At 42.0% G+C, this 25,183-nt stretch overlaps 1 pseudogene; it reads right to left on the bottom strand.

Annotated features, from left to right (window-relative positions):
- Positions 1 to 960: 960 nt before the first annotated feature.
- LOC100727300 (glycoprotein integral membrane protein 1-like) lies at positions 961 to 1,532 on the bottom strand (annotated as a pseudogene).
- Between the last annotated feature and the right edge of the window lie 23,651 nt (positions 1,533 to 25,183).

Consider the following 25,183-nt stretch of genomic DNA (forward strand, 5'->3'; position numbering starts at 1 on the left):
GGGTATCATTGTCTTGTTCCTGATTTTAGAGTGAAAGCTTTCAGTTTTTGACCATGATGGTGACTGTTGGTTTGTCATAGATGGGTTTTATCAGATTGAGGTAGAGACTATTACAATTTTCTGTCGGGTTTTTATAATGAATGAGTGTTAGACTTTGTCAAAAGCTTTTTCTGAATCAATAGAGATGTTCACGTGATTTTTGTCTTTGGCTTTGTTGATGGGGTCTTACTACATTTATTGACTTGCATATGTTGAACCATCCCTGTATACCTGAGATGAATCCCACTTGGTTGTGGTGTATAATCTTCTTGATGATTTGCTGCATTCTATTTGATAGTATTTTACTGAGAATTTTTGCATCTATGTTTATTAGGGAGATTGGCCTGTAGTTCTCCTTTTTGGTTGAGTCTTTCTCTGATTTAGGTGTCACAGCAAGACTTGCCCTCCAAGAATGAGTTAGAGAGAATTGCTTCCCTTTCAATTTCAATAAAGAATTTGAGTAGTATTGACATTAAATCTTCTCTAAATTTCTTGTAGAATTCAGCTGTGAATCTATCAGGACCTGGGCTTTTCTTTGTTGGTAAGTTTTTAATTATGCTTGCAGTTTCAGTAACTGATACTGGATTATTCAAGATTTTTATATGTTCTTGATTCAGCTTTTGTAATTCAAACGTTTCTAGGGATCTGTCCATTTATTCTGTGTTTTCCAGCCTATGCGAGTAAAAATTTTCAAAGTAAGTATTGATGATCTTCTGAATTTCCACAGGATCTACAGTGACTTTACCTTTTTCATTCCTCACTGCATGAATTTGAGCTTTTTCTTTCCTTTTCTTGATAAGATTGTTTAGGGGTTTATTAACTATATTTTTTCAAAGAACCAACTCATTGAATAATTAATTGTTTGGATTGTTTTCTTTCAGTTGCATTAATTTCTGGTGGTCTGCAGTGAATTCATGCTTCCTACTTTTTGGAAAGGTTGGGAAGGGTAAATAAAATGTCATTATCTCAGGAAATAGAGTACAGTATGTTTTCCTCCAAAGGAAGGGTATAGTTTGAATGTCTGAGTATTCCCTGTCCTTAACTAAAATATCAACTTCAATATCATCCTTTTGTCGCTCTTGTCTTCCACCAATTTCTACTACCTCTTCTTGAATGACAATTAGTTGCAAACTGGAGCTCAGTGTCACAGGCCACTCGTGAATTAAAATCCTTACACTCACAATTCCAAAATATTTCTTTTCCTCCAAATTTTCCAGATCATCATTCTTCACTATTAAATTCCGATGGCTTATTCCAGTTACACTACTGTTTACAGGTAAGTCATTTACCTATACCTGTCTACTCTCCTAGGTTATGTTAACAAAAACTGCTCGTTAGATCCTTACCCATCATCCTTCAGTGTTGTTACATGAATTCTGATGCCTTCTGCGGGGCTCTGCAGGCGATGGTTACAGGGCAGCCGTCGTCAGCCACCCGGCCACTAGCAGAACCACGAGGAACATCCGGAGACCTTCTTTATCTCTAGTGATCATTTTTTATTTGAAGTTCACATTGCCTACAAACAGAATAGCTATTCCTGCTATTTTCTGGGTTCCTGCCACATGGCATATTGTTCCCATCTTTTGACTTTTAGTCTATGAGTTTCTTTTTGAGTTAGATGTATTTCTTGTATATAGCGTATTGTTGGATCTTGATTCTTCACGTATTCTGCCAATCTATTTTTTTTAAATTGGTGAGCTGAGGCCATTTACATTTGTGGTTATCACTGATATGTATGCATTGGCTTATCTTTATCATGTTGTTTTCCTGTTGTTGTTTCTTGCTTTTCTCCTTTGTTTAACTGCATGCCCTGCCTGGTGGTTTCTTTTTGCTGTAGTTATGGGAATTGTGGTCACTTTTGTCTCTACCTAGAATATCTTTCAGTATTCTTTCTAGAGTTGGTTTGGTGGACATGAATTTCCTCAGTTGTTCTTTCCATGGAAGTATCTTATTTCTCCATTAATTTTAAGACATAGTTCTTCAGGATACATCAATCTGGGTTGAAAGTTGTTTTCTTTGAAGGTTTGAAACATTTCACTCCAAGCTTGTCTTGACTTGAGGGTTTGTGTTGAGAAGTCAGCCATGACCCTAATGGGCTTTCCTTGATAGGCCATCTGTTTCTTTTCTCTAATAGCTTTTAGTATTCTGTTTTTATGCTGAATTTCAGGGGTCTTGATTATTATATGTCTAGATGTAGATTTATTTTGGTTATGGCTGTTTAGAGTTCTATAGGCCCCACTTATCTGTATATCAGATTCTTTCCCCATGCTTGGGAAATTTTCTGTTATTATATCTGAAAATAGTTTTTCATGTCATTTGTGTTGAATTCTGCCTTTTCATTGACACCTATCAGTCTTCAAAAATTTTTTTATTTTATTTAAAGAAAAAGAAAGAAAAATTTAAAAAACAAAATAGAAAAAATGAGAAAAAAGTAGAATACAGAATTAAAAAATAAAAAATTAACATAAAATCACTAATTGATACATTACATATTGTCATCTTAACAATAGTTGTTAAAGTTACAAAATCAAAGCATAAAAAAGTGGCTAGCCACTCAAACGTTGACAGTGCAAACTCTTCTGTTCAATGATCTAACAGAAATTTAGTATTATGGTCATCTATCTTACACACTATACATACCGTTACACCCTTTAGAGCACTTTCCTTCCCTTTTACTTTTACAATATCTGTGATACATTTTTGATCCTATTATTCTGTAGTTCTTCTTATTTTTTGCACTAGAGAGACAATGCAATATTTACTGATGTTTATTTCAGTAATGAGGATATTCTCAAGTTGCCGCCATTTACCTGTAAAGGCCTCAAGATCATCTTTTTTATAGCTGAATAGTATTCCATTATATAAAAATACCACATTTTTCATTCACTCTGTGGATGGGCAATTGGGTTGTTTCCAAGATTTAGTATCACAAACTGAACTGCTGTGAACATGGGCGCACATATATCACTGTGACATGACCTTTGCAATTTTTCTGGGAAAATACCCAAGAAGGGAATACCTGGAGCTTCCAATCCTATTTTTTTGAGGAATCTCCATACTGATTTCCACAGTGTCTGCACCAGTCTGCTCTCCCACCAACAGTGGAGCAGTGTTCCTTTTTCCCTGCATCCTCGCCAACATTTGTCATCAGTTGTTTTCTTGATGGCAACCATTCTTTCTGGGGTGAGATGAAATCTTTTATGCTATTTTAACTTGCATTTCTTGAATGACCAGTGATAGAGAACATTTCTTCATATATTTATTTACCATTTGTGTATCTTCATCTGAGAACTGTGTGTTCATCTCAGATGCCTATTTTTGGAAAGGGTCTTTGAATTTGGGGGCTTGATGTTTTTCAGTTCTTTATATGTTCTGGATATGAGTCTTTTACCTGAGGGATTGTTGGCTAAAATTCTTTCCCATTCTGTGGGTTTTCTTTTCACTTTGTTGGTGATTTCTTTTGAAGTGCAAAAACTTTTTAGTAATATGAGATCCCAGTTGTAGATTCTTTAAAGTATTTCCTGTGTGGTTTGCTTGATTCATGAATAAGTCTCCAAGAATTTTACCTATCTTGTCCTCCAGTATATTTAGTGTTTCTGTTTTAATATTTAGATCTTTGATCCATTCTGACTTTAGTTTAGTGTATGGTGATAGGCATGGGTCTAGTTTCAGTCTTCAGCATGTAGAAAGCCAATTTTTCCAACACCATTTATTAAAGAGGCTATCTTTCTTCCAGTGAACATGTTTAGCCCCTTTGACAAATATAAGGTGGCTGATTGTCTTTGTAGTAGTGTTTACATCTTCTAATGTGTTCCGTTGATCCTCAGGTCTGGTTTGACTTTTTTTTGCCAGTACCATGCTGATTTTATTACTATGACTTTGTAGTATAGTTTCAAGTCAGGAATTGAGATGCCTCCTGTCTTGCCTTTGTTGCCCAGAATTGCCTTTGCTATTCTAGGTTTGTCCTGTTTCCAGATGAATTTTAGGAATATTTTTTCTAGATCTGTAATGTATGTTAATGGTATTTTGAATCTGTATAACAGTTTTGGGAGTATGGCCATTCTCACAACATTGGTTCTTCCTAACCAAGAGCAAGGAATATCCTTCCATTTTCTAATATCCTCTTCAATCTCCTTTTTTAGAGTAGTATAATTTTCAGCATATAGGTCTTTTACATTCCTGGTTAAGTATTTCCTTTTTTTAGATGCTAAGTATTTCATTTTTTTTAGAAGTTATTATGAAAGGCGATATTTCCATAATTTCTCTCTCATGGAGTTTTTTGTTTGTGTACAGGAATGCTATTGATTTTGAGTGCTGATTTTGTATCCAGCCATGCTGCTGAATTTGTTTATTACCTCTAGTGGTCTTTTAATGGAGTTTTTGGGGTTTTCTTTTCTTTTCTTTCTTTCTTTCTTTCTTTTTTTTTTTTTTTTTTTGGTCTTTTTTTGAGAAGGGTCTCACTATGCAGTTCAGGCTGGCCTTGAGCTCATTTTGTAGCTCAGGCTGGTCTCGAATTCGCAACAATCCTCCTGCCTCAGCCTCCCGAGTGCTGGGATTACAAGGCGTGGTGGCTCATGTGGTGGCTTTTTTTGGGGTTTTCTATTGTAGAGTATCGTGTCATCTGCAAATAATGATAATTTAACTTCTTTTCCTATTTTTATTCCTTTTATTTCTCCCTCTTGTCTGATTGCTGTGGCTAATATTTCCAGGACTATATTGAAAGGAGTGGTGAGAGTGGACATCCTTGTCTTGTTCCTGATTTTAGAGTGAAGGCTTTCAGTTTTTGTCCATTCAGGATAATGTTGGCTGTCATAGATGGCCTTTATGAGATCAAAGTACATACTGTTTATTCTAAGTTTTTGTAGGGTTTTTAATCATGAACATTAGTTGACTTTATCAAAACCTTTTTCTGCATCTATTGAGATGATCATGTGATTTTTATTTTTGGCTCTGTTGATCTGGTGTATTACATTTATTGATTTGTATATGTTGAACCACCCTGCATTCTTGGAATAAATCCCACTTGGTCATAGTGTATAATCTTCTTGATGATTTGTTGCATTCTATTTGCCAATATTTTATTGAGAATCTTTGCATCAATGTTCATTAGTGAGATTGCTCTATAGTTCTCCTTTTTGGTTGGGTTTTTCTCTGGTTTTGCTATTAGAGTGATACTTTCCTCCAATAATGAGTTAGGGAGGACTGCTTCTCTTTCAATTTCATTGAAGAGTTTAAGGAGTATTGGCATTGAATCTTCTCTAAATTTCTTATAGAATTCAGCTGTGAATCCATCAGGACCTGGGCTTTTCTTTGTTGGTAAGTTTTTTTTTTTTTTTTTTTACATTTTTTTTTTTGTCTTTTTCTTTTTTATCGGTACCAGGGATTGAACTGATGACTGCCTGCTTGCAAGGCAGGCGCTTATGCTGCTGAGCTAAATCCCCAGCCCCACTGTTGGTAAGTCACATTTTCGATTTCAGTAGCTGATATTGGGTTATTCAAAATTGTTATATCTTCTTGATTGAGCTTTGGTAGTTCATATGTTCCTGGAAATCTGTCCATTTCCTTTGTGTTTTCCACCCTATGTGACACCTACCAGTCTTATATTGTTTTTCTTTGCATTGTCTTGGAGCTGTTGAAAATTATTTCATGATCCCTTGTTATTTTTAAGAGTTCTTTCCTTTTGTAATTGCTATCTGTAATCCTATCTTCAAGGTCTGAAAGTCTATCTTCAGTTGAATTCACAGAGTTTTTCCAGGTTTCAATGGAATTTTTAATTTCCTGAATATCTATTGAAATCTGTTTCACACGCATTCTATTTCTTTCCTATATTGTTCATTCAAGGTTTGCGTCAGTTTCCCATGCTCCTGTACTTTTTTTGTCTATATCTTCTCTAGCTAAGCTGAGCAACACCTTCATGAAGGCTGCCATTTCTTTCTTTACCTGAGAGGTTATTTCTGATCTGATTTTCTCTGTAGCCTCATGGCTTTGTTTGTTTACTTCACTTACTAACTTTTCAGAAATTTCAGGTGTGTGTGTGACTTCCAGGGTCCTCTATTTTGATGTTTCCTATACTTGTTCCAGATGGGCTGGAGGTGTGACATTGCACCTTGCTTTTTTGTTTTCTCATTTTCACCTCTTGCTTAACATTTAGGTCTTTTCAATCCCACTAGCCTCCACTGTCCATCATGTGTGTTGTAGGGTCCTACTGTGTCCACCCAGTTTCTGGGCTCTGCAGTGTAGGGGAGGGGTCAGTCCCTTGAGTTTCTCCTGTAGGCCAGCTGGGTGAGCCCTATATTCTTCTTAGGCTGATTAGCCTAGGAGTATTGACATGCACCCTTAACTCATATTATTATTGTGACTTCAGACTGTCCCAGGCCACCAGACCCACCTGGCCGTGGTGTTTTCCCCAGCTGGGAGACTGCTGTGTCCCTGGGGGATCTCACAGGCCCAGCTGGTTCCTCCAGGTGGGGGAAGGCCTTGCCAGCACTCTCACCAGCCCACACAGAGTTCTCTGTGCACAAGAAGGACTCACCCCTGTTCTTGCCTGCCTGCCAAGGTCCTCCAGGTGGGGGAAAGTTTGCTAAGGCTCCTACTGACCCAGTGAGACCTCTGCGTGGGGGGAGACTCACTGCACTCTCACTGGCCTTCTGAGGCCCTTTCAGTGGGGGGAAGGGGTTGCTGAGGCTCCCTCAAGCCCACTGAGGTACCGCAGGTGGTGGAAGGGGTCATTGATGCTCCCGTGGGTTGCCGGGGTTGGTGGGGGGGCAGCCGATGCTCCCATCTGCTGAGGTCTTTCAGGTTCAGGGAGGAGTGTGGCCTCACATTTGTGATCCTCTGCCTTGGCCTTCCCAGTAGCTAAGATCATAGACTTGTACCACCAGGCCTGGTTTTTTCCCCATCCTGGTGCTGAATTTAAACCTAAGGCCTTGTGCATGCTGGGCAAGTGGTCTACCCTGAACTACCTCTCCAGCTCCAGTTTGGCCTATTACATAACTTTACATAAAGGTATTTTGATATCTGAGTTGTCAACTTTAAGTTTGTGAAGTTCATTTGTGTTGTTCCAGGTAGCTGGATTGTTCTCACTGACAAGGCATTCTCTCATGTGAACATACTGTCATTTACTCATTTATTCAGTTTACAACTCTGGGCATTTGGGCAGTTTCTACCTTTGGGTTTTTAAGGATACTACTGCTGTGATTCTTCTTCTTTTTTTTTTTTCTTCCTCTCCCTACACCTCCTTCTCCTCTTTTTCTTCTTATTTTCTGTTATACTGCTGACTGAGCTACCTTTCCAGCCTATTTTTTACTTTTGTGACAAGGTCTCACCACTAAGTAAGTTCCATTCAAACTCGTTACTGCCTCAGCTTCATGAGTGCTAGAATGGCGGATGTTCCCTTAAGAAGGGACTTGCTGGGTAATCTATACAAAGTGCGTACACATGTACGCATACGTGTACACACATTTGGGGTTAGTAGACGAAATCCAACAGTGTTCCAAGGAACTGTACATAGCAGCATTCTTGTTGCCGTATATCTTTGCCGGTACTTAGTATTTCCACCTTTTCTATTTTGTGAGTAGGTGGTAGTCTCACTGTATGTGTTTTCCATGCTGGCTTTTACCTCACGGTGATCCTCCTGCCTTAGGCTTCCAAGTGCTACGATTTCAGGGCTGCGCCCCCATGCCCCAGTGTGTAGTGGTATTTCTTTCCTTTTTTTGAGGGGTACTGGGACTAGAACTCACTGTAGTGGTATTCATTGTAGTTGTTTTGAACTTTTGTTTTCTTTCTTTCTTTCTTTCTTTCTTTCTTCCTTCCTTTCTTCCTTCCTTCCTTCCTTCCTTCCTTCCTTCCTTCCTTCCTTTCCTTCCTTCCTTCCTTTCTTTCCTTCCTTCCTTCCTTCCTTCCTTCCTTCCTTCCTTCCTTCCTTCTTCCTTACTTTATACTTAGGATTGAATCCAGTCCTATTTAGCTTTTATTTTGAATCAGGGTCTTATTGAGTAGCCCGGTTTAAGTTTGTAAGCTTTCTGCCTCAGCTTTCAGAGTAGCTGAGATTGCAGTTGTATATCACTACACCCAGCTTTAAAAAAAAAAAAAACTTTTTATTGATGTCTACTGCACAAACATGAAAGTGTACCTATTTTAAGTACAGAACTTGGTGAATTTTCATGAACTGAAAACAACTCTGTCATCAGCACCTCAATCCAGAAACAGGGTATTATTACTATTCCAAGCACTTCCTTACCTTTTTGTTTAATCATTGCCCTCTCTGCAACAGAGATGCCTGCCATGCTGACTTCACACTCAAGGATTAGTTTTGACTGGGTTTTGCTTACTGCAAATATATTCATTTTTTTCAAATTTATTTTATTTCAAAGAGAAAAAAACTAAAACAAAATTTCAAAACGTAAAACGTGTCAATCAGGGACAACAATGGTACATATATTGCACACTGTCATCCCCAAATTCTTCACGCAGAGCACAAGACATCTGCATTCAGTTGTCTGAACTAAATTAGCACAAATTTTTTCTCTTCTATGACCTCAGAAAAATTAGTAGTATATTATACTGATTATATATATACACATACATAGGTTGTTTCTTTCAGCTTTTCACACTAAGGAGACAATATGATGTTTATACATGTATGTCTGATTTACTTCACTTATGAGTATGATTTCAAGTTGTATCCATTTACCTATAAAACACTCCAGTTTATCCTCCTTTATGGCTGAATAGTATTCATTGTGTAAAAATACCACATCTTTTTAGTACATTCATCAGTCATTGAGCAGTTAGTTTGTTTCCAAGATCTAGCTATTACAAATTGTTCTGCTGTAACATGGGTGCACATATATGATGGTGTATATGATATATGTGGTACGATGTTTTTCATTCGTGAAGATACCCAGAAGGGAGATAGCGGGGTTGAATGGACCTCTGGTCCTAAGTTTTTGAGGAATCACCACACTGATTTCAACAGTGGTTACACCAGTCTACAGTCCCACCAACAATAGAGAAGGCTTCCTTTTTCCCCACAACCCCTCCAGCATTTATTATCAGTTCATTTCTTGATAGTAGCCATTCTTTTGGGGTGAGGTAGAAATCTCAGTGTTGTTTTAATTTGCATTTCTCAAATGACCAGTGCTGTTGAACAATTTTGCATTTATTTATTTGCTGTTTGTATTTGTTCATGTGTGAAGTGTGTATTCATCTCAGGTGCCCATTTTTGGACTGGGTCTTTGAATCTGGGAAGACAACTTTTTTCTGAGTTCTTTCTATGTTCTTGATAATAGTCCTTTGCCTGAGGTACAGCTGGCAAACATCTTCTCCCACATTGTGGGTTGTCTCTTCACACTGTTGGTGGTTTCTCTTGCTGTGCAGAAGCTTTTCAATAGGATAAGATCCCAGTTGTTGATTTTTTGTGATAATGCCTGTGCTATCAGGGATTTGTTCATACGGTCTTTGCCTACTGCAATGTCTTCAAGAGTTCTACCTACTCTGTTGTCCAGCAGATTTAATGTTTCTGTTTTAATATGAAGAACCTTGAGCCATTCTGGTTTTAGCTTAGTACATGGTGAACAATATGGGCCCAGTTTTAATCTTCAGTATGTGTAGAACCAGTTTTTCTAGCACCATTTATTAAAGAGGCCATCTTTCTTTCAGTGAATGTGTTTGGCACCTTTGTCAAAGACAAGGTGGCTGAGCATGTCCGGATTTGTTTCTGCATCTTCTCATCTGTTCCATTGATCTTCAGGCTGGCTTTTGTTGTTGTTTGTTTTGTTTCTTTTTGCTAGTACCATACTTTTTATCACAGTAGCTTTGCTGAATAATTTCAAGTCCAGGATTGTGATGTCTTGTCTTTGTCACCCTGGATTGTCTTTACTATTCTAGGTCTCTTCTGGTTCCAGATGAATTTTAGGATTGTTTTCTCTAATTTTGTGAGATATGCTATTGGAATTTTGATTGGGATTGCACTGAATCTGTGTAACAATTTTGAAAGTATGGCCATTTTCACTATATTGGTTCTTCCTGCCCAAGAACATGGGCATCTTTCCATTTTCTAATATCCTCTTCAGTCTCCTTTTCCACAGTACTGTAGTTTTCAACATAGAGGTCTTTTTACATCCTTTGTTAGATTGATTCCTAGGTATTTCACTATTTTGGATGCTATTGTAAAAGTTATTGTTTCCCTGATTTCTCTCTCAGTGAGTTTCTTATTCATATACATGAAGACTATTGATTTTTGAGTGTTGACTTTCTATCCAGCTACACTACTGAATTTGCTTATTCAATCTAATAGTTTTTAGTGAAGCTTTCGGGTATTCTAAGTAGAGTATCTTATCATCTGCAAATAATAATAGTTTAACTTCTTCCTTTCCTGTTTTTATTCCTTTTATTTCTTTATCTTGTCTAATTGCCCAGCTAAAGTTTCTAAGACTGTGTTGAGTAAGAGCGGAGACAGTGGACATCCTTGTCTTGTTCCTGACTTTAGAGAGATAGGTTTAAATTTTGGTCCATTTAGTATGATGTTGGCTGTTGGTTTGCTGTAGATGGCTTTTATCAGATTGCGATAAAGACCATGCATTCCAGTTTATCGTAGGGTTTTTATCATGAATGGGTGGTGGACTTTGTCATGAGCTTTTTCTGCATCTATTGAGATGATCGTATGATTTTTGTACTTGGCTCTGATAATATGGCATATTGCATTTATGGATTTATGTATGTCAAACCATCCCTGCATCCCTGGGATAAATCCCACTTGATTGTGGTGTATAATCTCCTTGATGATTTGCTGCAGTCTATTTGCCAGTATCTTATTGAGGATTTTTGCATCAATGTTCATTAGGGAGATTGGCCTGTAATTCTCTTTCTTGGTTGGGTCCCTCTCTGGTTTTGGTATCAGGGTAATGCTTGTTTCCAGGAATGAACTTGGTAGTATTGCTTCCCTTTTTTTTTTTTTTTTTTTTGTCTTTTTGAGACAGGGTCTCACTATGCAGTTCAGGCTGGCCTTGAACTCACTTTGTAGCCTAGACTGGTCTTGAACTCGCAACGATCCTCCTGCCTCAGCCTCCGGAGTGCTGGGATTACAGGCGTGAGCCACCACGCCCGGCTTCCCTTTCCATTTCATGAAAGAGTTTGAGATGTAGCAGTGTTAGATCTTCTCCAAATTTCTTGTAGAATTTAGCAGTGACTCCACCAGGGCCTGGGCTTTTCTTTGTTGATAGGTTTTTAATTACACCCTTGATTTCATTTAGGATTTTTATATCTTCTTGATTCAGCTTTGATAATTCATATGTATCTAGGAATTTGTCCATTTTTTCTATGTTTTCCATCTTATTAGAATATAAGTTTTCCAAGTAGGTATAGATGATCTTCTGGATATCTGTAGCATGTGTTGTGATTTGATCCGTGGCCAACCACCGGGAGGCAGAAGTATGAGAAATAAAGACCAATGAGCCTCCCCTATAAAGTTCTGCATCCCATACCTGGACGTATACAGCATGCTGGATCTTCCTGTATGACCTGCGGTAAACCTGGAGCTCACTGGAGCTTCCTGAATATGGACTGAATCTCATACAGCCAATTGTAACAGCATGAGTTGAGAGAAAGGGCGCACACAATAGATATAGCCAACAGGATTCAGCATCCTGTCCATCAGGTGTCAGTCATGCTCTGGAGTTATTCACCCGCCCTCTTGGTAAGCACCTGCGGCATGGGCCTGGAGGAGAACCATTACCTGTGAGCCTACTGCCACGAGGGCTGAAAATCAAGCACCCTCCCCCCCCCACCATAGCTACTGGGGATAGATGTCTCAGCATCTCTTGGGAGGATGACCATATGCAGTACAGCAAATACGGGGGATTTCCTTCTATCTTCTGTTTGAAGGCAAAGGTTGTTTTCACTATTTTGTTTTGTTATGTTTCTTTTGCTCTATTCAGTAGTCTCAATTGGTTTTATAATGTTCTATTTTTGGTTTGATTTTGCTATACTAATTGACTAGACAACTATTGTGAAGTTAATGAGCTATACCATAGTACCTATTACTACTATCCCAGTATCCTACTGTGAAATCCTGTACCAATTTCACTGCAATGTCTCGATTGGCTTTTTTCTGTCTTGTGCTGTTGCATTTTTACTACTTTCAAAATAAAATTTTAAAAAAATCATGCTCTGGAAAAAAAACCATGCTGGGGAAGCTTCGTCAGACGCATCCTAGACTGAGTGTGATGTTTTAAATTCTTTTTTGCTTGTTTGTTTGTTTTCTGAGATAGGGTCTTACTATGTAGTTCAAACTGACCTTTGAACTCACTATATTGCTTAGGCTAGTCTTGAATTCACAGTGATCCTCCTGCCTCAGCCTCCCCAGCGGTGGAATTACAACATTTTCAACCCTTAAACCCAGTGCCTGCTGGCCATGGTGGCACACATCTGTGATTCCAGCACTTGGGAGGTTGAGGCAGGAGGACTGTTGGGAGTCTGAGGACAGCCTGAGCTGCACAGTGAGTTTAATGCCAACCTCAGCTTGATAGCGAGACCTTGTCTCAAAACAAAAAACACAACAAAAATCCAAGACCTAATGCATAGCTCATTCCATTTTCCTTTCCACCATCAAGAGCCCAATCATTCTGCAAATATCGTCATCTGAATTAAAACTATGCTGCTTTTTCCGTCATGTACCACATCCAATTCTTTATTCAGCACATACAAGAATCTAGACGCCTGCCCTGGAGCCGCTGGTTCCATGTGTGCTCACCCCAGCAGATCAGGCCAGTTGAACAGCTCCTCTGTACACCACCTGGTTTAAACATCTTTGGCCTTGGTAATCACACCATCAGAAGGAGAGACAGACAGACAGACAGACAGATGGAGGGAGGAAAGGAGAGAGAAAGCCCAGTACAGGCAGGGGGTTCATCATACTGCAGCCTTTCCTGAGCTGTCTCCCTTTCCCCATCTCATTTTAATTTGTTCAAACAAATTACAACCCATTAATCATTTGTGTTAGTTTTACTGGGAAGGCACGTTCAATTTGCACTCACATGTCTAAAATTTCATCACAGGCCTTTATTCCTATATGTTAATGCAGGAGAGAATAATAATGCAGGATCAAGCAAATTAAATGAAATGTCAGGATCTTTACTTCCCCCGTCGGTTTATTTTAAATTATCACTTTATCCCGCAAAAGGCATTTTCAAAGGCATTGACTTCTGCCGTCCTAATAAAGTTCTTCGGGAGCCCTTCGAGGAGCACTGAGCTGCTCCCAGTCTGTGACCTTCCGTCCTGACCCGTGGGGCAGAGGCCACGCCAGTAGCTCAGTGTCCTGTGGGGCGACTGCCAGGACACAGCGAGCAGCGGGCTCCGCAGCTAAGGGCCCGCGGACGCCTCCAGGAAACGCAGGCCAGCGGAATCAAGAGCACAGAAGCAGCAGGCACCTGGGGTCTAGAAGTCTGCTTCTGACTGACCATGGGGTCTGAAAGCAAGAACTCACGGCCCACCCTCAGCGGCAGCTATGTTCAGGGAAACAGGAATCCCCGTGTTCCCCGTCTGGGGAAAGGCCCTGTGTCAGAGTAATGTGTCATCGTTCTTAGAACAGCCACAAATAGCAACTCAGTTTTGCTTTGTTTGTTTGTTTTGATTTTTCCCTGAGACAGCTCTCACTATGTAGTTCAGACTCATTGTGTAGTCCAGTGAACTGGAGGTGATCCTCCTGCCTCAGCCTCCCAAGTGTTGGGATTATAGGCGTGTGCCACCACTCCCAGCAACAATTCTCTTTGATTGAGGGCTTCCATGTGCCATACTCAGCACTGTGTGTGGTGTGCATCTCCGTGGAGATAGATCAATAAATATAAACATACATATATCTTTATTTTATGTATATACATATATTTAGTGAGATCTCAAACACTGTAATGGATACTGTTATTCCCACCTTAGAGACAGAAACTGAAGCTCAGGAAAGTTAAGTAATTCAACAAGGTCACACAGAAAGTTAAGTACTAGAGCTAATTTTGGAAATTTAACAGTCTGTCTTGGAAAGGAGGGGAATGTACATCCCTATAAAGGGATGTAGAAAGAATTAGGATGTGATATGTACAGGTACCAACTCTCCATGATGAATGAAATCACTGCCTACTGCAAACACGTACTCATAAAAATTAAAACAACAAAAAGTCTATATCTGGGCCTCAAATACTTGGCTATCAAGGTATCCTCTGCTCTGCCAGTTAGATCAAGAGACAGACATGTATATGTTCTAGATAAGATATTTAATGAGAAGTTTAGAGATTGTGACCTTGGCCCTTTAATATTTTAGTCAATTTTCTTTGTATTTCTTTTAAAAAATTTATCAAATGAAAATATCACTTCTGTATACTATGTAACCTATTTTATGCAGTTATTATGATAGATGTTTTGAGATACACCAAATGTACCTTTATTTATGTATATATGTATGTCTGTTTATTTTTTTGGTTTCTGAAACAGAGTCTTGCTGTGCAGGCCAGGCTGGCCTGGGACTCACAGAGATCCTCCTGCCTCAGCCTGCCAAGTGCTGGGATGGCAGGTGTGCTCCACCACACCTGGGCACTACTGTTTTAAAGCAGCAGCACCCCTTGTCTCCTGCCTCTGGTGGGGTCAAGGTCTAGATTAAAATACTTTTTGTTTTATTTTGATTAATATTCTAATGCAGCAAACATGAAGCATCCCTTACAACCCCAGAAGAGCTTGGCATGGCCTACATCGGGGGGCAACCAGACAGGGCCCTGCTTGGTCAAGTGCGAGCCCTCAAAGCGGAGGACACATGTAAAGTAAGCAAACCCACAAGTGTGGGTCAGGCTTGCTACTCCATCTGCAAGGGTGCGGTGTGCACCCCAGCACTTGGCAGGCTGAGGCAGGAGGATTACTGCAAGTTCCAGTCCAGTGTGGGCTACATAGTGAGTTTGAGGCCAGCATGAACTACATAGTAAGTCTCTGTCTCAAAAAAAAAAAAAAAAAAAAAAAAAAAAAAAAAAAAGACACTCTTGGCCAAGCACAAGCATAGCAACTTTGAGCCCAATACAGGCAACTTACATAGTGAGTCTCCGTCTTCAAAATAAAAAGGGCTGGCGAATATAGCTCAGTTTAAAGGTCCTGGGCCCATCACCACACACACTTGGATCTATACTTTAAGACTGGAAGCATGTTATTTCCCAGCATTCCACGAACGAGGATCTGCTCCGGCACCTACTAAACGCTGCTGCTCACCATGTCAGAGCAGGGCAGGATGATTTGGAAGTGCAGCTGGAGGTGGGAACAGGAGACAAAAAGGCCAGGACGGCGGGACCTGACAGCCAGCGTGCGGGTTTGTGCAGCGCTGCCCCCTGCTGGTGAATTCTGGTAGGAGCCCAGGAAGCCGTGTCCTTGCTGCCTTGAGAGAAGGCGCAGTCGCAGGCGCTCGGAGCTGTTATTGCTAAGGCATGACTTTTTCACTTGTTGAAGTATCTCTTCAAGTTTTGGCTCAGAATGTCCTCTAAACTGAAGCACTCTGTAAGTCACGCATGGATCAAGTTACCATGATGAACATAACACAGCATGAGCAATTTCTCCACCATGGTGGGTTTTATTTTTTACTTGTTAGAGAAGTATTGATAACATACATGTAATAAAATGCACAGATTTTAACTTCACAGCTACATGAAATTTTGGAAATGTATAAATCCATTCGTCACAAATTTAATCATCATCAGCCTCAGTGACACATGTCTGTAATCCCAGCACTCTGGAGGCTGAGGCAAGAGGGTCTCCATGATCTCAAATCCAACCTGGACTGCATAGCAAGACTCTGTCTCAAAAAAAAATTAATTATCACCCAGATTAAAATATAGAATTTTCCAGAAGCCCAGAAATTCTCTTGCTAACTCCACCAACTCCATCGTCCTGACTCCTAACAGCATTTTTCACTTGTGCTTGAACATTAGTGAACAAAACCACGTTCATGCATTTGCACTGCCTTCTTTACTGGTATTGCGTTTTTGACTGATTGCTGATTCATTGACTTTGGCAGTACTGGGGACTAAACACTGTCCTTTGCACTGAGTTAACATCCCCAATCCCTTTTTATTTTTGATTTTGAGACAGGGTCTCAGTAGGTTGCTAGATTGCCCAGGCTGGGCCCAACTGTTGATTCCTCTGCCTCAGCCTGACAGAGCTGGGGTCACAGGTGCGTGCCACCCGACTGTACTACGGCAGTTCATTATTGTAAAAATAATGTTTAATATACCTGCAACCTTTGTCCATTCTCTTGCTGATAGGAATTTGAGTTGTTTCCAGTTTATGACTTTTAGGCATCCATGGCCATCCCTCTTCTTGACCTCCGCTGCTTGTGGACACTTGTGCCCACCTGCATGTGCATATGAGTGTGTATATGTGTACGCATAGTGACATAGCATATAAATAGATCAAGGGTTCCCAAGAGGCGCCCACATGTCGCTTCCAATTTGTTCCATGTTTGCTAGCAGCAGTGTTTGCTTTGTTACAGGTTCTATCTTGTGTGTATCTTCGAATGCTGGCCAAGCAAGAGGGTAGTCAAGAGCCCCTCCCCCGACTCTCGTCTGAACCCTCTGGGAGCTTGTGTGGTACAGAGATGAGACCCAAACCCAGTTCTAAAGCATTCTCCAGGCCAAAGTAGCCACTGGGGCTATAGTGAGGGTGTGAACTGCAGTCAGATAAAACCTGTGCAGATTCTGGGTCGGGTTTGGACCCTGCCCTAGAAAAGCCATAGATAGGATCCCAGTGGAGAGGCCGCCTGAGAGTCGAGGAGCAGCCAGAGGCAAGGGGTTCCACGATCCGGGGGCAAAATCCCCAGTGATCCCGGCCCAGGAGCCTGGGTGGGGGCTCAAGGACAGCCAGGGTGGTGGCCCTTTCCCCAGAGGTCACCTGGATGGGTGCTTTCCCACTGCCCCAGGATGAGGTGGCGAGGGCTGCGGATACGGAGGACACAGTGAGGAAGGGAGCGCGCAGGCCAAACTGGGTAGGGAGGGAAGGTTCCAGTTAAATAAGAGAGCAGCTGCTGCTGAGACACCTCCAGCGCGTCCATTACGGTGATGTCCCTGAAACGCCACAGCCTACACCCATCCTCCCCGCATGTATCCTTTAAAGGCAACTCCAATGCATTCTACCCATGAGCAAATCCCGCCTTTTCTATGGAACATGCTCTCTGTTGCTGCTGTTGGTGTTTTTAGGCCTCCTGGGAGTGGAACCAAGGGCCTTCACACTGAGCCACATCCTTAGATCTTCTTACATTTTTATTTATTTATTTTCTTGCTGTGTATTTCAGGTTGGCCATGAACTTGCTGTGTAGCCTAGGCTGTGTAGTCTAGATGATCCTCCTGCCTCAGCCCCTCAAGTGCTGGGACTAAAGGCATGCATCATCGCACTGGTCTTAACTCTTAAAATTTAGAGACAGGCTAAGTTGCTAGGCTGGGCTAGAAATTGTGATCCTCCTGCCTCGGCCTCTGAATTCTGGGATTACAGGCGAGTGCCTGTAATCATGCCTGGCTCTGTTCTATGTTGTAAACTAATAGTGTGGTCAAGTATATTCTTGGCATTTGTGCACTTGTGATTCTGGAATTGTTCATAGTCAGCTAACTTCAGGAAGGAAGGTCGGAATTAGTCAAGGTTTTCTAAGTTTACAAAAGAAACTTCTCATATACGCTTAAACTACTAAAGGGCACTTCTTCAAAACAAAGGTTGAAACACAAGAAAAGAATGAATGATTATCGAAGTGCAGTGACTGTGGCTGCCCCTGTTCACATTTCAGATGGTGTAATGCAAAGGCACAGCTGTACGCGCAGTCTCACGGCCTCTGATCCACAGCCTGCAGGACGGAGCCCTGTGCACCTGTTCCTGCCACCTGCCCAGGCATCTGCCCCTCCAGGAAGGAGACAGAAGGTCTCAGCATCAGCAGGATGGCAAATCCAGATTTCCAACGTTTGTTCCCCACAGAAACACCATGTATTTGGGTTATTTAGACAAGCTCTTGCTATGTTGCCCAGGATGGCTTTGAACTGGTGGGCTCAAACAACCCTGCTGCATCAGCTTCCCTAGTAGCTGGCACCTTAGGCGTATTTCACTGTGCCTTCTCAAAACTATCATTGTGAACAACTCTCTCTGTGTGAAAACACCTTTCTAAGAGTTAGGGGGATAGGTGAGCAATTGGGGCACCTCGGCATAGCGAAGATACAAGAAAACACACAGCAGAGGGGGCAGGATGGGCCCTTTGACTTTCCTGCATCGCCCTCCCCACACCCAGGCAGCAGTGTGTGGAAAGCAAGACCCAAGGAAGTGCGCACAGACCTCCGGTGAGACTCCAGCCCTACAGGAGCAGTCAGCTACCCCGTGCTGGACCCCAGCTCGGTGCCCGTGGACCAAGCCTCATCATTTGGCACCAGATTTCAGGCCTAGCTTGTGTGTCTGATTCATTTCATTTAAATTAGGGGCTCAAGATGTGTCCATTTGCCTACACATGACTCCAGTGTATCTTTTGTGGCAGAGTAGTGAAAGTTTTCTGCCCTAGTATAAATTACTGGACATTATGGGGGTGATCTAACATGGCGGAAGGCCAAAGCAAAAAACCACACTTACCCTGAGGCCCGCTTCCTCCTCCTTCCCCTTCAGCTCTGATCACAACTTCCTCTTTCCTGTGCACATGAAGAGAATTCCTGTCAGTTCCTCACACGTCACCAATGCCTGCCCCAAGGGCTGCTTCCTGTCAGAGGCCATAAATCCTCCCGCCATCTTTATCTCTGGCAGAGGAGAGTGCCCAACCCCATGAGTGGTGCACTGCTCTCCTCCTCCTCAGTAAAGGCCCTTTTTCTTTCCCTTTGCTTCTCTCTTGTGCCGGAAAACTCTAACAAATAGTACTCTACTGTGTATGAAAACATTTTCTTTATCCATTCACATGCTGATGGACACATAGGCTGTCTCCAAGATTTAGCTAGTGTGCATTATGGGAATGTGGGGTTGGGCATTCACCTCCTGCTGTGGGCCAGGCCTAAAGACAAAATAATCAAGCAAATACACCTATATCCTAAGGACTGATCTCTATCACCCTGAGAAGGCCAGGAGTCACTCTTCTTTAAGCATTGCTCGTTTGCTATCTGACTGGCTTCCCCATTTGTTCCCGATTCAATCAATTTTACCACAGTAATTAATCTTACTGGGTAGCCATAGTTTGTCCCACCCTAGGCCCACCTCGCAAGTTCCCATTTTGGACCTATCTCACCTTGCGGTTTTTCTCTATAAAAATCCCTCAAATGATAGATTCCTTGGCAACCCACTCAGGACCCCTTCTGTCTGTCTCTCTCAGACAGAAGCTTTTTTGCTCTCAGTAGATATATTCTGCTCTTAACCTCTGTTGTTCCTAAAATTCATTCTTTGATTTTAGAGAACACGAACTCGTACCGTCATACAGAAGGTTGGAGTTTCACTCCCCTGTATCACAAGGGCCTCACATGTGCTAGGCAAGCACTCTAACGCTGCACTACGTAACCAGCTCCCACTCTTTTGTATTTGAAACTGGCATGCAGCCCAGGCTGCCCTCAAACTCAAGAGCCTCCTGCCTCAGCCTCCTGAGTTCTGGAATTATAGGCATGTACCACCATGTCCATCCTCAGGCCTTTTTATTTTGAGACAGGTTTTTGCTGAATTTCCCAGGCTGGTTTTGAACTTGTGGTCTACCTGCCTCACTCAGCTTCCCAATAGCTGGGATTATGGGCATGCACCACAATGCCCAGTTTGACAGAGTTTTTTTGTTTTTTTTTTTTTTTTTTTTTTTTTTTGTCTTTTTCTTTTTTTATCGGTACTGGGGATCGAACTCACGACCGCCTGCTTGCAAGGCAGGCGCTTATGCTGCTGAGCTAAATCCCTGTTTTTTAAAATCTATTTCTTCGGGGCTGGGAATTTAGCTCAGCAGCATAAGCACCTGCCTTGCAAGCAGGTCGTCATGAGTTCGATCCCTGGTACTGATAAAAATGAAAAAGACAAAAAATAAATAAGTAAATAAATAAAATAAAATCTATTTCTTCATATTGCCTAAGAATAATACATTTGTCTCCTTTGATTAGATCTAACCAAATGATATGTTCTAATTTCTAAATTCTTCCCATTGCAGAGTAGTTAATGATTGAGCTGAACTCTGTGTGAGCCTTTTTAAGCTTGTTTAGACCAGTTGCTGTGGGCCTAGAAACACCTGAGAATTTGTGTGGGCTTTCTTTTGCAATCAAAACGGGCATGAAATCAAAACTGATACTGGAAAAACCTGATGAAGCAAATACTACTTTTGCTACCTGTAAACACTTTTGTAGTTATCTTGCAGTATCTTTTCACCTCATCCACCAGGAGAGAATTCTTTGCAAGTTTAGGTCTTCATTACTCAGGAGCAGCTGTAAAATCTGTAAGAAAGGTGTGGGAAAAAGAAAGAAAGAAAGATAAAGAGAGCGAGAGGAGGAAAAGGGTGAGTCGTGGGCTGGGAGGAAAGAATTACTGAACAGGACCGGCCAGCTGCTTCAGACACTGCACGGTGACCTGGCAAGAGGTGGGATCCGCCTGGATAAGGAAGGCGGAGCACGAAGGGCTGCGAGGGTCGAGGGAGGTAAAGGGAACAGGGCAGGAACTGGCAGCAGGGGTTTGAGCCGAGTCTGGGGCCCACGGAGCCTGCTTCGCTTCCAAGAAGGTGCCCGAGAAGGTGCCCGGGGCAGCCCGGAGGGGCGGGGTGCGGAGTGAAGCAGTGGCTCGCTCTGAAGGCCCGCCTCAGGGTCCCCAGGGCTGCAGCAAGGAGAAAGGAAAGGTTTCCAGCAGCAAAGCGAAATGATGTGTTTAGCCCTAGGGATATCAGTTTATCAACGTAGTGAGACAGTGGAGGGGCAGGGAGACCAGAAGCAAGCCAGCCAGCCAGCCAGCCAGCTCTGATGGTGCACACCTCTGATCCTAGCATCTGGGAGGCTGGGGCCGAGGCTGCTGCAAGTTTGAAGCCATCCTGGGGTACATAGTGAGACCCTGCCTCAAACAAAGATAACAGTGAAGTTAGACAGCTAGGCTACTCTACTGCACAACAGAGGCCTTAAAACAGACCTAGGGAACTGCTGCCAGTAATTTGAGAACTTTCTTTCTCTCTCTCTCTCTCTCTCTCTCTCTCTCTCTCTCTCTTCTCTCTCTGTATCTTTTTTGAGGTAGAGTTTCCCTACAGGGTTCAGACTGGCCTTGAACTCACTATGTTGCCCAGGCTGGCCTGAACTCCTGGCAATCCTCCTGCCTCAGCCTTGTGAGTGCTGGGATTGCAGGCTTGTGCCACCATGCTTGGCCTGAGAACTCTTAAATAATAGATAAACACTGAAAGATTTGGACAAAGAAATGATATTAAAAGTTTTGTGTGTCAAGCTGGGCATGATAGCACATGCCTGTAATCCCATCACTCGGAAGGCTGAGGCAGGAGGATTGCCATGAGTTCAAGGCCAGCCTGGGCAACATAGTGGGTTAAAGATCAGCCTAGAATACATACTGAGACCCTCTCTCAAAACATTTTAAACAAGAATAAAGAAAAAACATGTGGTGGGGGGAGGTGAGGATAGATGGGAATCAACTGAATTAACTAAAATATCAATTTAAGCCAACAATAGGACAGTGGTTTTCAACTTTTGAGTATAAGAGGGACATTTGTAAATACTTTAGTGTTTCTTTTCTTTTTTTTTTTTTTATTTTTAAAGTAGTAGAAATGCAACAGCACAAAAGAGAACAAAACCAATCTAGACAATGCAGTGAAAGTGGTACAGGATTTCACAGTAGGATACTGGGATAGTAGTAATAGGTACTATGGTATAGCTCATTAACTTCACAGTAGTTGTCCAGTCAATTAGGTATAGCAAAATCAAACCAAAAATGGAACACTATAAAGCCAATTGAGAATACTGAATAGAGCAAAAGAAATATAACAAAACAGTGAAAACAACCTTTGCCTTCAAACAGAAGACAGAAGGAAATCCCCCATATTTGCTATACTGCATACAGTCATCCTCCCAAGAGATGCTGAGACATCTATCCCCAGTAGCTGTGGTGGGGGCAGGGTAAGGATGGTTGATTTTCAGCCCTCGTGGCAGTAGGCTCACAGCTAATGGTTCTCCTCCAGGCCCACGCTGCAGGGGCTTACCAAGAGGGCCGGTGAATCAGTTTTTCTTTTCTTTTTGGTGGTGGTGCCGGGAATAGAACCCAGGATTTTGTATGCCAGACAAGTACTCAGCCGCTGAACTGCATCTACAGAACTAGTATTCCAGTTGTTTTTCAGTTTTGGGGACTTGAACCCAGGAAGTAGCAAACTGTACCCACAGCTCTTTTAACATTTTTATTTTAAGATAAATTGCTTGGCCTGGTATTGAACTTGCAATTTGCCTGTCTTGGTCTCCTGAGTTCCCAGGATTCCAGGAACACACCAATGTGCCAACTAATATTTCACTTATTCGTGGTGTGTGTGGTTTTTATGTTTGTTTGCTTTATTCTGCCTTCTGAGACTCGGTCGTGCTACCTAGTGCAGGCTGAACTTGAGCTCACGATGCAGCCCAGGGCAGACTTGAACTCTTGGTCCTGCTGCTTCGGCCATCAAGGGCTGAGATATAGGCATGCGCCTGTCCGCCTGGCCCCTTGGGTTTTTGGTTGTCCAGCACACATCAATTTTCCCTTCCTGTGCTGACAGAGCTCTGATTTCCTGGCCCAGGTGCAGGGGAGGGGTCTGTACCTTCTGTTATGCTTTGGGTCCAAAATGTTCTCAAAAGTTTCCTGTGTTCAGATGATAGGGGAGGTGACTGGGCTGTGAGGGCTCTGACTTCATCAGTGGATCAATCTACTCATTGATTCTTAATTTTGTTATCAGAACCCCGGGTCCCATCCCATTGTGACAGAGAATGAAACCGTGGGCCATGGAGATACGGGGCAAGCAAATTTATTAAAAACTTAGGCAAGGGAGTGAGGCTCCTGCTGGCTGGGAGGACTTCTGAGCGAGATCCCCAGGAGTGCTCTTTAAGGAGTCTCGAAGGGAGCTCGGGGTGGTGTTGTATGGAATGTAATCTCTACCCTAAAGGAGACTACAGGTATTTAGTATCAAATCTGCACAGTGATCATGCAGCGTCCATGCAGGGGCCATGTGCCCTTGCTCACATGGCCATGCTTGGGGGAGGTCCCAGCCCAAGGACACCTAGCAGATGTCTCATAAGATCCCTGGGGGCTGTGACTCAGCAGATTTCATTTTGAGCTTTTTGACTCCATTTTAGGGCTGCTGTTTTTGTTTTGTTTTGTTTTATTTGTTTGCTTTTGCTTTTTGTTTTGTTTTGTTTCCACCATGTGGTTCAGGCTGGCCTCAAACTCACTGATGCTCCTGCCTCAGCCTCCCAGGGGCTGGGATTGCTGGTATTCCCTGCCACACCAGCAGGGCCACTGTCTTTACTGCTGCATAGAATGTTAACTATTGCCTCACTCGTGATCGTTATAATGCATCCCGGGAGGTGATAGATCCTAGAAGGTGGGCCTCGGTTGAAGGCGTGGGGTTGTGGGGGTGACCCTGGGGACGTTATCTTGTCCCTGCCCCCTTCTTCACAGACTTCCCCTTTCTCTCTTCTTCATGGCTGTCATGAGGTGAGCCACCATCTTCCGCCATGCCCTTCCGCCATGATGTTTCTGCTTCCCACAAGCCTAAAGCAATGGAGCTAGCTGACCATGGATTGAAAGCCATGAATCCAGGAGCCCACACAAACTTTATTTATTTATTGTTATTTATATTTATTTATTTTTCCAATACCAGAGATCAAACTCATGACCTCCTACTTGCCAGGCAGGCACTCACACCACTGAGCAAAATCCCCAGTCCCAAGCCCACATAAACTTTAACTCCTTTAAGTAGATTGTCTTGGATATTTTGACCAAGGGACAGAAAGCTGGTCAACACATCTAATTCCTTTAAAAGTTAAGCCTGTTGCCCATGACTAGTGAAGCATCTGGTCAGACTAGTTGGTTCAGCAAAAGTTATTTAATTAAATTTGCCTCATTATAATAAGGCATAGGAAAAATCATTTTTTCAACTTTATTTTTTGGTTTCATTGTTCTGAGATGGGGTGGAGAGTGTCTCACCAAACTTTCCAGCATGGCCCTGAATGCATGGGCTCCTGACCCTCCTGCCTCTGTCTCCAGAGGACCTGGGAATGTAGGCACCTGCCAATGCCAAGCTGGCCCCTCAAGTTTTTTTTTTTTGAGACAGGTTCCATTATGTAATCCATTATGGGATTATAGGCATGTGCCAGCACCCCAGGATCCACTAACTTTGAAACTAAAATGCTATAGGATGGGGGAAAAAAAAAAAAAGGATGGCGAACTTCTAAAATCACCTTAACCACCTTAACCACCTCAAGGTAAAAGCCTCGGAGATAAAACTGACACAGCAGAGATGTAACCAAGAAATAGAGAAAGAGAAACAGTACTGGTACCCCGATTGCCTTATGATTGAAGTCTGCTCCTAAACTTTTCAACTGTAGAGTCAACAAATTCCATATTTTGCCTAAGCCAGTTTTTAAAAATTAAGCTAATCACTTGTTAAAGAGAATTCTCATAAGCAAATCCCAGCTGGCCTCTGTGGTGCCTTTATATTCCTAGCTATGTGGGAAGCTGAGGCAGAAAGATCTCAAGTTCCAGGCCAGTCTAGGCAACATAGTCTCAAAAAACAAACAAAAACCCAATAATACCCAATTTCACTAATATGTGAAATTTTAATGCAGTCTAACTCATAGAAGCAGAATAGGGTCCCAGGTAGATGGGAAAATGATTAAAGGATATAACATTTCAATTAGGAAAAAGTTCAAAAGATCTATTGTAGACCATGGTGACTGTAGTTAATAACAATGTAGTGTACACTTGAAAACTGTTAAGAGATACTTTTTAAATGTTCTGACCACAAATAAATTGTAATATTTAAGCTAAAGCATCTGTCACTTTGATTCAGCCATTACACAACATATATGGCCTTGATATCATGACAATCCTCCTGCCTCAGCCTTGTAAATCCTGGCATAACAGATACATGCCACCATGCCTAGTTTCATATACATAGTTTAAAACATCATGTTTTTGCTGTAAATAC

This window comes from Cavia porcellus, unplaced genomic scaffold (genome assembly GCF_034190915.1).
Source record: "Cavia porcellus strain 051 isolate PalLab524CR breed Dunkin Hartley unplaced genomic scaffold, mCavPor4.1 scaffold_18, whole genome shotgun sequence".
In the NCBI taxonomy this organism is placed as follows: domain Eukaryota; kingdom Metazoa; phylum Chordata; class Mammalia; order Rodentia; family Caviidae; genus Cavia; species Cavia porcellus.